Source organism: Felis catus, chromosome D1 (genome assembly GCF_018350175.1).
Source record: "Felis catus isolate Fca126 chromosome D1, F.catus_Fca126_mat1.0, whole genome shotgun sequence".
NCBI classification, from domain to species: domain Eukaryota; kingdom Metazoa; phylum Chordata; class Mammalia; order Carnivora; family Felidae; genus Felis; species Felis catus.
The window spans coordinates 3,027,376-3,039,508 of NC_058377.1; the positions used below are offsets into that span (position 1 = coordinate 3,027,376).

Consider the following 12,133-nt stretch of genomic DNA (forward strand, 5'->3'; position numbering starts at 1 on the left):
CTTCTAAAGATCAGTAAGGAAATTACAGAAAACCCAATACAAATGAACATGACCCTAGAACAGGCACACTACAAAGCAGGATTCCTATACGTGGCCAATAAGTACACAAAGACGTGCTCCATGTTTTTGGTAGTTGGTGAATGTTGATTAAAATCATAATATGATACCACTGAAAACCCAAGTGATTAAAACTAAAAAAAGACAGTGTGAAAATTAGCAGAATGTAAAGAAACCAGAATCCTCATGCTCTGCTTTTCCAAGATGAAAATGGCATAGGGACTTTTGAACACTGTTTGACCATCGTCTAAGAACATGTATCAGCTTTATCATGATTCAGCTATTCCACATCTGAATATAGACCCAGCAAAAATGATTGATTCAATAGAAGGATGGATTGATGGATGGGTGGATGGATGGATACAGAGAGAGACAGAGAGAGAGAGAGAGAGAGAGAGAGAGAGAGAGAGAGAGAGGGAGATGCAGAGTTATGTAGTAAAAGGAGCACTCATAGTTGTAGTATTTGTAATAGCCTATTTTGGAAACAACAGTCTAAGGTAATAGTCCACATTGGAAATGTCCATCAATAGTGATGTGCCATATTCATTTAATGAGGAATTATATGGTAATATAAGAGAATAAACTGATTAATGCACAAACATGGACACATTTTTCAGATATTATGTTGGGTAAAAGAAACCAAACGCAAGAGAGATAGCACTATTTGATTTCATTTACAGTTCCAAAATACAAAAACGAATACATGATAATGATTACCTTATAAAATGATGGTAAAAATCTAGTCAGGGAAGCAAAGAATTTTTCCACACATTTAAAGGGCAGGTAATTCATACTGTAGGATCAGTTTTAAATTATTCTCTTAAGGTAACATTACACTCATAGTAAACCCCTAGAAATATTTTACAAGAAAGAATGTCCATTCCACTTATGAATGTCAAAGCCAGGTCCTAAAGTATCTAGCATTAAAGCCCAGAGCATATTTAAAATAATAAAATACACATCAAATGGAGTTTCTTCCAAAGAGTCAAAGATGGTTCAAGATTAGAACTCTTTCAGTATCACACAGTGGGAGTTATTGGATGTAAATAGATGAAAATATATATAAAGCCTAATTTCTTAGATAGGAAGACACACTGTGATATGTATTCTGCCCTCAGCTAATTACATTTACATCAGCCCCAACAAATTGTCAACCAGTTTTATTTAACTAGATAAAGTAAATGTAAAATTAATGCTACAATGATATCCAAGTAAAAAAGAAGTGTGGACATCTCTGAAAAAGGCCGATGCTGGAGGAGCGACAGGAGAGGAATAGTTCCCAGAAAATGTTAAGATGTGCTTACTATGCAGCCCGAGACGTAACAGGCCACTGCCGCAGATTTACGCAAGCTGGTAGATCAGAACCAAAAGCGTAGAAGTACAAACACATTTCTGCAGAAAACAAAGAAACTAACTTTCTTATGTGTTCCAGATGACATTTCTCATCTGCTGAAGACAGACCTTTCAGCAAATGATGTGTGAAAACAATTTGCTGTCTGGAAAAGATAATGAAGTTTGGTTTATTCCTCATAGCATATACTAGGAAATAGTCAAAACTGGTGAAATATTTACATGAAAACATGAAATCGTAAAAGCTATAGAAAAAAAGGGGAAGCGTATTTAATCTCTGAATTATGCAGGCCTTTCTAGCTGTAACATAGAAGAAACATAAAGACACAAGTAAACCTGGACAATTTAACAACATAAAAACCGAAACGACAACTCATATACCAACACAATCAAGGCAGCTGAGATGATCGACATGTACATTTACCAGGACAAATGGTGATCTTTTAAGTATATGATTGTAGTAGCTCTGGTACACCCGGCAGAAAGATGGGCAACATCCATGAACAGTTTGATCCCAACCTAGGAGTGCGGAGTGCAAAAGCGATCAGCTCTAGTCATGATAAGAAACATGCAAATTAAACTAGTAAGATGCAACTTATCACCTATCAGATGGAAACACGCTGTGCAGCTTAATATTAGATTGTCACTGAGATATGGGAAAGTAGGCACTCACTTACATTGTCATATTAGAGTGAGAAAGTAAGTAGATATCATTGCTGCGTAGGGAATTTGGGCTTTATCTTTTCAAATCACAAGGGCACATACTCTTTGCACCAACAATTCCACGTCTAGGAATTCCCAAAAGCGTACTACCATATTTGTGACGAGGTTGTTGAGTGCGGTTACTGGAACAGGTGCCCAATACCTTATCAAAAACCTTTGGAATAAGTGCGTATGGAATGCAGGTTTAATTTTTTAATGTTTATGTAATTTTGAGAGAGAGAGTGCAAGCTGAGTATGGGCAGACAGGGAAACAAAATCTGAAGAAGGCTCGGAACTGTCAGTGCAAAGCCCCACATGGGTCTTGAAACAAGGAACCTGAAGTCGGACACTCAACCCGCTGAGCCCCATAGGGTCCCCTTTATGGTGGTTTTTTTGAAAGTAGTCTTTTTTTTATAGCTTTTGAATATTCTCAAATGAGAGCTTGCATAAGGATCAACCAAAGACTTATAGAAAGACAGATTACTTGGTCCCAACTTTAGCTTACATGATTCAGTACATCTGGGGGTAGGACCCTATACTTTACATTTTTATCCAGGTATCAGGGGATACTGATGCCACTGATGGTAGGATTCACCTTTTGAAAGCATGGATACAGGCTCTAAACAAGGTGTGCTGAATCTTTCCATGAACATCATCTAACAGATCTTCATTCTGCCTGCGCTTGTACGCATACTGAGTATTTATTTTCTACATCAGCGTGTCTTGGAAAAGTGAACACAGCAACATGACCTTTGTAAGTAGATCCGAGTCAGATGTCTGAGGATGGGCCAGGAGCAAAACCCCCCCAGGGCTTATCAAACCTCATTATGGATGGCCTGGTGGAAAGCTTCTGATGTCTGCCATCTCATTATCATGGATTTCCATCTAAGAAGTTTTGTTTAATTATGTAAACTACAGTAATGACTCGCTCACTGTTAAGTGAAAATTGTGTAAGTACAGCAGTTAAGTGGTCAACCATTGTCTTTCCATTTTCTAAAGAAAAATTTGAACATTTACACAATTTCCCCAACATTCAGGTAATACACAGCAAATGCTTTTTATCTAACTTTTATTTTTTTTAAAAATATAATTTATTGTCAAATGAGCTAAAATACAGTATACAGTGTGCTCTTGGTTTTGGGGGTAGATTCCCATGATTCATTGCTTACGTACAACATCCAGTGCTCATCCCAACAAGTGCCCTCCCCAATGCCCATCACCCATTTTCCCCTCTCTCCCACTCCCCGCAATAACCCTCAGTTTGTTCTCTGTATTTAAGAGTCTCTTATGGTTTGCTTCCCTCCCTCTCTGTTTGTAACTATTTTTCCCCCTTGCCTTCCCCCAATGCATGCTGGCATACATTCCCCCATGGTCTTCTGTTAAGTTTCTTTACTATGCCAAATGATATAAGTCATTCAGAGAAAGACAGATATCATATGTTTTCACTCATATGTGGAACTTTAACTTTTCTATACTCTTGGCTGAATTACTTGTATCTCATTGATGAGGTGGATATCATCTATCATTACATAAAAGGATCATTTAAACTCTATACCAGCAGAGTTTTCCAGATGTCACTGCTAGCCTGTTGGCTGTGCCAAGCATTTGTTAATGTAGGTTTATCGACATAATTCCAAACATTAGCAACAGTATAATTGGTGTCCTACAAACCAAATGCTTTTGAGAAATCTTGGATTCTTCAACTTGTGGTCATTACAGCAGCCTTATACTTTCAAATACAGTTACATTTGCCCATCATAAAATAGAAGGGGCATATGACAGATGTCCTACTCGGGCAAAAATATACTCATCCATGAATAATAACATCATAGGTTTTTTGTTTGTTTAAGACGGCATTTTTCTTAAGCATTATTTTAAGAAATTTGCCAAGAAGCTTTTTCATTATAGATTCTCAGATTAATTTCACCGTGGTACTTGTGCTTCTTCATACTTGAGAGTCCAACCTCATAATGGTCCACACTCACTGTCGTCGTTCGTGTCATCACAGTCACTTCTAGCTGGCTTCATGAGCAACAAACCAGTTGCTGGCATACATTCACCTGTCACTCTTGCATCCATATGATCAGCACAGGGTCATTTTTTACCCCGAGCAATTCGTTTTTCTGGTTCCTTAGTTTTTGCTTATCATTGTCCCGGAGTAAAAACGAACCATGCTGATTAATGTATCACTTGTTATTTTCTGATTTTAACTGTCACCAAATGCGTTGTAGACTTAATTCTAAAAGCATTTTCACAGTTTAATTAAAACTAAGGCAAACATAAGAAAATGTTAAAGAATAACAATTAACAAATAATATGGCTCAATATGGAAGAGCTAATAATACGTTCTTCACAAATGTCAGCAGACAGAGGCCCATGTGACTCTTGGGAGCACAGAGACACAAATAGTGCCTCTTATCAGGAAAGGTTCAGTTTTGTGACCAAGTGAGTTTTGGCCCAAACATTATTGTAAAAAGTGGCTTTCAGAAATTGGCAGATTTAAAAATACTGAATATGAGACTATGAACCGATATAAACAAACTATGGGGAAAAAAGACTTCAATATCCGTCAGTAGGGGTTTGATTCAGTAAATCATGAAATATGCTGTACAGTGTAGTACATTATTGCTCTCAAGCTAGGGGAATTAAAAGCTAATTAAAGCTTGGAGCTAATGGATTGAGATGCTGTTTATATTTTTATGTAGAAAGAACCCCAGGATTTATTATTAGCAAGCAGTGTGCTGAATAATATTTATAGTCTCTTTCTATCACTGTAGTAAAAGAGAAGATACATACAGAAGTGGGTTCCCTGTACAGGGAAGCAGAAGTTGGTGTATTAGAGGGAGAGGAAGGCTGGGAGAGAGGGCCTTCACTGTATTTGTTTTCCCCTCTTTAGTTATTTTCACTACTTAAATATGGAATTATGGTATGTATTTATATTTATTCTATTCAAAAAATCAAGTACTTGAGGAAGTAAAAGAATTCTGTGGTGAAACTGTGGAGGAGGCATGTGGGTCCTCAAATGCTGCTCTACGACACAAAGCCAAAGTGTTGCCACCACGGGTTCTCGCATCACACGTGTCGATCGCTGTGCCTTCTTTCTGGGGCAGGTGAATTCTGATGCTATATCAAACATCCGTATTATCACTAGCAGTGGAAAGCTAACAGGATATCTGCATGCTCTCAGTGGGAAAACGGTGGAAAGGTGAATCTAGGCAGGGACAAGTCTTCAGGGTAAGTGGGATTTTGTGAGGACGGGCACTGTCACATTCAAGGTGCACAGACTTTAGGCTCTGTTTCCCAAAGGTACGTGCCAGCCCCACATCTGGTTCTGGCATGCTAACGGTCAGCAGCTGAGTTGCAATAAAGACGAACGCTCGGAGATCTTCTCGTGTTAGTTATTAGACTGGTCGGTCAAGGGAACTTCATTGACAGAGAACAGCTGGTGTTTTCCAAAGGATTTGGTAATGTCTTCAGTGGTGTTCTGATGAATGTAATCGAAATACATGAGCTCTGTAACCATATATTTAGGAAGATACATAACTGTTTATTACTTTCAAAAAGGAACGGATGAATGGATCCTTGTTTGAAAGAAAAAGGCGTCCTTGTGGGATAGACAGAGTTTTGTGGGCTGTGTTCTGTTTAAGTTCTTAAATTTTGATTTCCTTCATCTATTTATTCTATAAAGGATTGTTGAGAACCCACCAAATGTGAGATTCTGCTAGTCTACTAAACATACTTAGGGGCACTGTGTCAACACACAAAATCACAGCCTAGAAGGGTCACTACCTCCAAAGCTAGAATCCCTCTGTGTGTGTGTGTGTGTGTGTGTGTGTGTGTGTGTGTGTGTATTTTCCCTCACTGTATTCAAGCAAAGAGCATGTCTTCCCTCCCCATTGAGGATCTTGGGTTCTGTTTTCCATTAAGGCCCATCTCTGGGACAAATGATGCACAAACCGTATTAACACATTTTAATGTTGAATACGTACATATCCTGGTAAATTACTCACAATTGTAACAATTTAGAATTTGGACACATGCCACATTACTGACCAAAGCAATTTGTGAAATAGTTGACGGAATGTATGGGATCCATCCATCCTTTCTTCTGTCAAATATGGTGATAATGGAGCTAATGGGATCTTGTTTGATTTCAGACTTTAAGTACACATTGCTCTGATATTTCTATTACGGTCTTATGTCTGCGATCTTGAAAAAGAATTCACTACATAAATCAAGACAGTATTATTATGAAGAAGATGTTCAAGGGACACTTGCATAATAAAAGTTTATTAAATATATCTCTAGATAGGTTTTCAGCATATTTTGAAGCTTTTCCTATTAAAAAACACACAGTATTTTCCAGTAGAAAACCTTAAAACAGTTATTGCTACCTTCAGAATTATTATAGGTAAAGGTTATATTATTTTGTTTGGAATATTAAACATTTATATATAGCCTATGAGTTTAAAGAGATCATCATGTGCAGAGTATTAACCACCATAACTCCTAGTGACTTAAACATTTATATAGAGAGTGTGATTTTAAAGAAATCATCATGTGCAGAATATTAACCACCGTAACTCCTAGTGACTTAAACCATCTTCAGGAAGAATTCTGAACACTAGTCCAGAAATCCTGCAGCTAGGTGTAACAAGTTATATATATATGAAGCTATATATATAGCTTCCTCAAGGCAGGAAGGAGAATGTTCCATCTCACTCTGGGGAACTTGAGAAGAGTTATCATGTTTAATTCAAGTTTCCCTTCATGCTTACCTACTTGGCTCTGAGGAAGCCAAATCAGTTACCCAGAAATGTACACACAGAACTAAATTTCTGAAGCGGACAATACAAAGTTTCAGAATGATGCAATATGTAGAAGCAGGATGTATTTTTGGTACCCACCTCCGATTGATGGCCAACAGGCGATCCTTCCATTTTCACCCGTTCACAAGAAGCTTAAGGGCACACATAGACATACCCTCCCTCTAGGAATACTTTTGCTCTAGCATAAGCCAAAACGTGGGGGGGGGGAGGTAAGGACAATCTGCAGACTTTGCAGCTATGGGTATCGAGTGACCTTGAACTGCAGGTGAATAATAACGGTGGTGTACTGGGCCAGCAGGATGAATCCAGGTAGAGTGGGACCTGAAATTCATAGAGCTCAACATTACACATGCAGAATTAGGAATGAGAGCGAATATTTACTGGGAACAAAAATAAATTACAAGTTATAAATTTTTAAAATCATAATAAGCTTCTAAATGTAAACAAATCCGGGAAATAGTAATAATATTTTTCTTATTTAACTGCCTAGGACACCTTTACAATACTTTTAATCCTACACTTTTGGCTACATACGCTTCGATGACTTTTTCCCAGTGTAACAGTTTTTTTGATACCACTTTCTCTAGAGAAAATGGAAAGTGAATTCCTGTTCAGTTTTAGCATGGTTGATTGAAATTTGCTTTCATTACTAATTATAGAGATAAGAGGGGCAGAAGCCCTTGTAGAAACTTGGACGGGGTCCTAGCAATATGTTAACATGTTTTCTTTTTTAATTCTGCACAATTAAGATATTTTAACCGCAATCCATTCAGACCACTGTCTCTACTCCGTCTTCTCCTGTGTCATTTGACCCCACGTCAGGTGGTATTCTTATGGCTGTTGGGGGCTTTAGAATCTAGATGAGGGAAATCGGAGGGTGTGTTTAGTTTGGGGTTAGGAGGATGTATTGTGTGGTGTGCAGTCGCTTCTGCTTTTACTTGGATTACTTCATCACGGCGTGGGAACGGCTTCCAGCAATCACACCTCTGAGTGTGTGTGAGACGAGTTACTGCACAGAAACAACCCAGTGCCCCCATGCTGTACAGCTGATACAGGAAGAAACTGTGGTGCAGTTTCCCTAAATTTGACAGTCATTCTAAAATTTTATGGTATTATTATTATTATTATTATTATTTTAAAGTTTATTTATTTTGAGAGGGAGAGGGAGTGTGAGCAGGGGAGAGGAGAGAGAATCCCAAGCAGGCTCTGCACTGTCAGCACAGAGAGCAGTGCTCGGCTCGATCCCGGGAACCATGAGATGATGACCCGAGGTTAGACCAAGAAAGAGTCCCACGCTCAACCGAGCCGCGCAGGCGCCCCTTGCATGGTATTATTATTAATGAGTTGTGAGGCTGTAGCTGAAAGTGTAACGAAGGGAAACCAGCGTTGAAAGAGACAGCGGTCTTGACCAACTTCCGTTAAATTATCTGATTTGTGAAAAGCCATTAGGGTCTATGATTCTGTTGCTGTGGTCCTTCCTGAAGCCCACAGGCTCACTGGCCTCGTGGTAGACCCACCTCTGTGTACAACGACCGCTGGGCCCTTGGAGAGAGGTTCACAGCCTCAGTCTGTTACTTCGTTTGGGCCGGTGAGGACTGCTTACTGGACCTTAGTGCCCTCACTCATTACATACTTGATTTGAAGAGCCTGAGGGATTCATTTATTCCCGTGCTGACTGTCTGTTTCTTCCCAGGAGCAGGTTGGGTCCACACCATGTGCCCGAGAGAAGGTCCACGTGGATGAGTGAAGCAGAAGAGGTTAAGAAGGCAGATCTGTGAGAAGGAGCCTCACTCATGGTAAGGATGTTGACACTTGTTTAGATTTCAAGGAGCTGACTTTAGGATTTTAAGCTGGGGAATGATGTGCTATGATGATGTACTTTGTCCATGTGGAAAACAGATATGTTTTAAACCCACTTGTTTTATGGGCCATGTCCTCTGTGCCAGGCAAGGTGGTGATGACCAGGAACCTGTGCTTTCTTCTGTAGTCCTCCCAGCAGCCTTCCGCAGTGGTGATCGTGGTCCCCAGGTTGCGGTTATGGAAACTAGGGACTTAGAAAAATTAACCCATGGAAGGCCAACCAGTTCCATCCTGACAAAACGGAATTTACACCCGGGTCTGTTACTCAACAGCCCCTTCTGCAAGTGCTGATTCCCAGTGTCCCCGCGTCGGGACTCGGGACTCAGACCCCTGCCCTGTCACTGGCATTAGAAAGGCGCTTCCACACCATTTGGAAGAATATTATTGGAAACTTCTTGTCTGTGCTCCAGATTCTTCTGTGGGGAGAAATAGGCTTGCCTTTTAAATTGAGAACATTTTCAAATGTTTTGGCAGTTGGCTCAGTAAAGAAAAGGTGTTCTTTTGCAGTTAAATTGGAGTGTGGCTTTTTGCAAATGTGATGGTATTTTAAAATGGCTCCTTCAAAAGGAGTATTTTCAGAAAATATCAAAATAGACTTAAACTCCTTGTGTCATGAAGCTGAAACACGGTCTTGATATACTTTCAAAATGTTTCCCTGTATAACAGATGCTTACGTATCACAGTAAGCTCATGATGGGAGAAGAGGAGGGGGAGGACAGAGGCCAGCCCACAGACTCTCCGGCCATAACTCTAGGTCGTGGTTGGCTTTTCCATACCAACGGTCTCCTACAAATCTCCGTGATTCCTTCCTTTTTCTCTCCTCCAGCATTCAATCTGTATCAGAAATTCCTGGCATAAATATAAGGGCTAATCAGATAAAATGAATCAGAATATCTGCTAGGAGATTCTGACTCCTCTCCTCAAAGGCTTTTTCTCTTTAAAGAAAAAATAGAGACTCTTTTACTTTATTGAAGATCATTTTAAACCCAATTCTTTGTTTTGTTTTTCTTTTTGACCACCCTCACCTATTTGCCTACTAGGGTCTGTCTCCTTGGGCTAAACCAACTGGGAACCTTCCTGAAGGTATGAAATATTTGCCTACTCTGCTGTACAGGCTTTACGGTTTCCACATAGAAATCCTAAGTGAAGAACAAATGGTAGCCCTTGGCAGATCCCCTAAAACAACTTGGGTTTAATACAGGCAAATCGAATACTCCTAGATTCATACAGGAGCAATGTAATAATTTTAAAAGGCAGAGCATGGAGATGGGCCACGGAAAGAGAGCAGACTGCAGGCAGGGCTGTTTGAGGTCCCCTGTGGCGGGGGGGAGGCTTGCATCCAGACTTTCCGGGGCACATCACCAGCATCGGAGCCACCTTTATCATGTAGTGACACCGGGAGTCTCTGTGGCTATTTCTACAGTCAGGCACTGCCTCCCTTTCTCCTTTTACTTCAGCCAGGGAGACCTGGAGATTATTCCCATTTTCTGTGATTTTCAAAACAAAAAAAAATGGTTTTCTGATTGATTTCATGGTCATTTCTCATCACTAGGACTTTACTCTCTGAAGATAGAACCCCCCTATTTCTTCACTAAGTGATTCCTTTCTTAACTTTGGCTGTTAAGATTTACCATCCAATGTTTTCACTTGGCCAGCCAAGTACGAGCAGGTACGCAGCAGCACTGAGGCCAGGGCACCATGTGGGAAGTACAACCTCCGCTACTGTTGTGTATTTTCCTATCCTCTGTCAGTCATCCCAGGCCGGTAATACCACAGCCTGGCTTTTTATTCATTCTTCTTTTGGTTAATCAACCTGTAAAATGGAACACTTACACAGAAGTCAATAATACTGAAGTACGGGAAGGAATCTGTAATCAGTTGGAAAGATTTGAATTTCTGGAAGCACTGTAGATGTCGGGCCTGGTTGGGAACAACCGATTGTCACTTTAAATTGCTCAGCATTTCAGACAGAAAACCATCCAGTTATTTTAACGGCCTCAGAAATGGGAATACATTCTGCATGCAAGTTAACTTACAGAAAAATGTAGGTTGCTATGTGACTGTTTTAAGGATAACCTGCCTGTTTTCGGCCCTACTTTAATAGAAGTTAATTTTAAAGAATATTTTAAGTAACGTTTTGACTAAAACCTCTCGCATCTGATGAAACCATATGACAAATGGGTCTATGAGTTGACGTTACAAAAGGAAAACTATTTTTGAAGACTTGCAGAGGTGTTAATCCCGAAGCTGACAGTTTTATTTATTTTTATTTTTTTAAGTTTTTATTTATATTTGACAAAGAGAACAAGTGTGAGCTGGGGAGGGGCAGACAGAGAGGGAGACACTGGATCGGAAGCAGGCTCCAGGCTCCGAGCTGTCAGCCCAGAGCCCGACACAGGGCTCGAACTCATGAACCCTGAGATCACGACCTGGGCCGAAGTCGGATGCTCAATTGGCTGAGCCACCCAGGCGTCCCAGAAGCTGACAGTTTTAATTGTTGACAGTCACTGCTGGGACACGGTTGAAATCTCATACCAAAGTAACAGCCAGTAAATGGACAATGGCTGTGATTTCTGTGACTGAATACCAGTTATACTAAGCAATTATATTCTGGAAGGCTGTGCTGCCCAACGCTTGGTATTTGCTAAGCGTGTGTGGCTATTGGGCATTTGAAATGTGAATGGTCTGAATGCAGACAAGTTGTAAATGTAGAATAAACAGTGGCTTTAAGGATTTTCTGTGAGGGGCACCTGGGTGGCTCAGTTGGTGAAGCGTGCCTGACTTTTGGTTTCGGCTCAGGTCATGATCTTACGGTTTATGAGTTCGAGCCCTGCATCGGACTCTGCATTGACAACGTGAAGCCTGCTTGAGATTGTCTCTGTCCCTCTCTCTCTGCCTCCCCGCTGCTTCCTTGCTCTCAAAATAAATAAATAAACTTATAAAACAAAGACTTTCTGTGGAAAAAAATGTCAACATAATTTTTGTTAGAATACAGGAGGAAATAGTATTTTGGGTATATTGAGTTACATAAAATACGTATAAGTTTATTTCACTTACTACTGCCTTTTAAATGTCAGTAGTAGAATATTTAAAATTCCATGTGTGGCTTATAATCGTGGCTTTCATTGCGATTCTGCTGGGCAGCACTGCTCCAAGGAGACTGATAGATGCAAATACATTGTTAAGAGTGAATTCATGGGGCGCCTGCATGGCCCAGTTGGTTAAGCGTCCGACTTCGGCTCAGGTCTTGATTTCACTGTTCGTGGGTTCGAGCCCCATGTTGGGCTCTGTGCTGACAGCTCACAGCCTGGAGCCTGCTTCACGTTCTGTCACCT

At 40.3% G+C, this 12,133-nt stretch overlaps 1 protein-coding gene across 1 annotated transcript in view; it reads left to right on the forward strand.

The window, feature by feature from the left end:
- The window catches only part of GRIA4 (glutamate ionotropic receptor AMPA type subunit 4), a 1,433,894-nt gene that overhangs the window by 338,096 nt on the left and 1,083,665 nt on the right, over positions 1–12,133 (forward strand). The window contains exon 3 of the mRNA XM_045039802.1: positions 8,632–8,734. The gene's annotated coding sequence lies outside the window, so the exon portion shown is untranslated. The remainder of the gene's footprint in view (positions 1–8,631; positions 8,735–12,133) is intronic.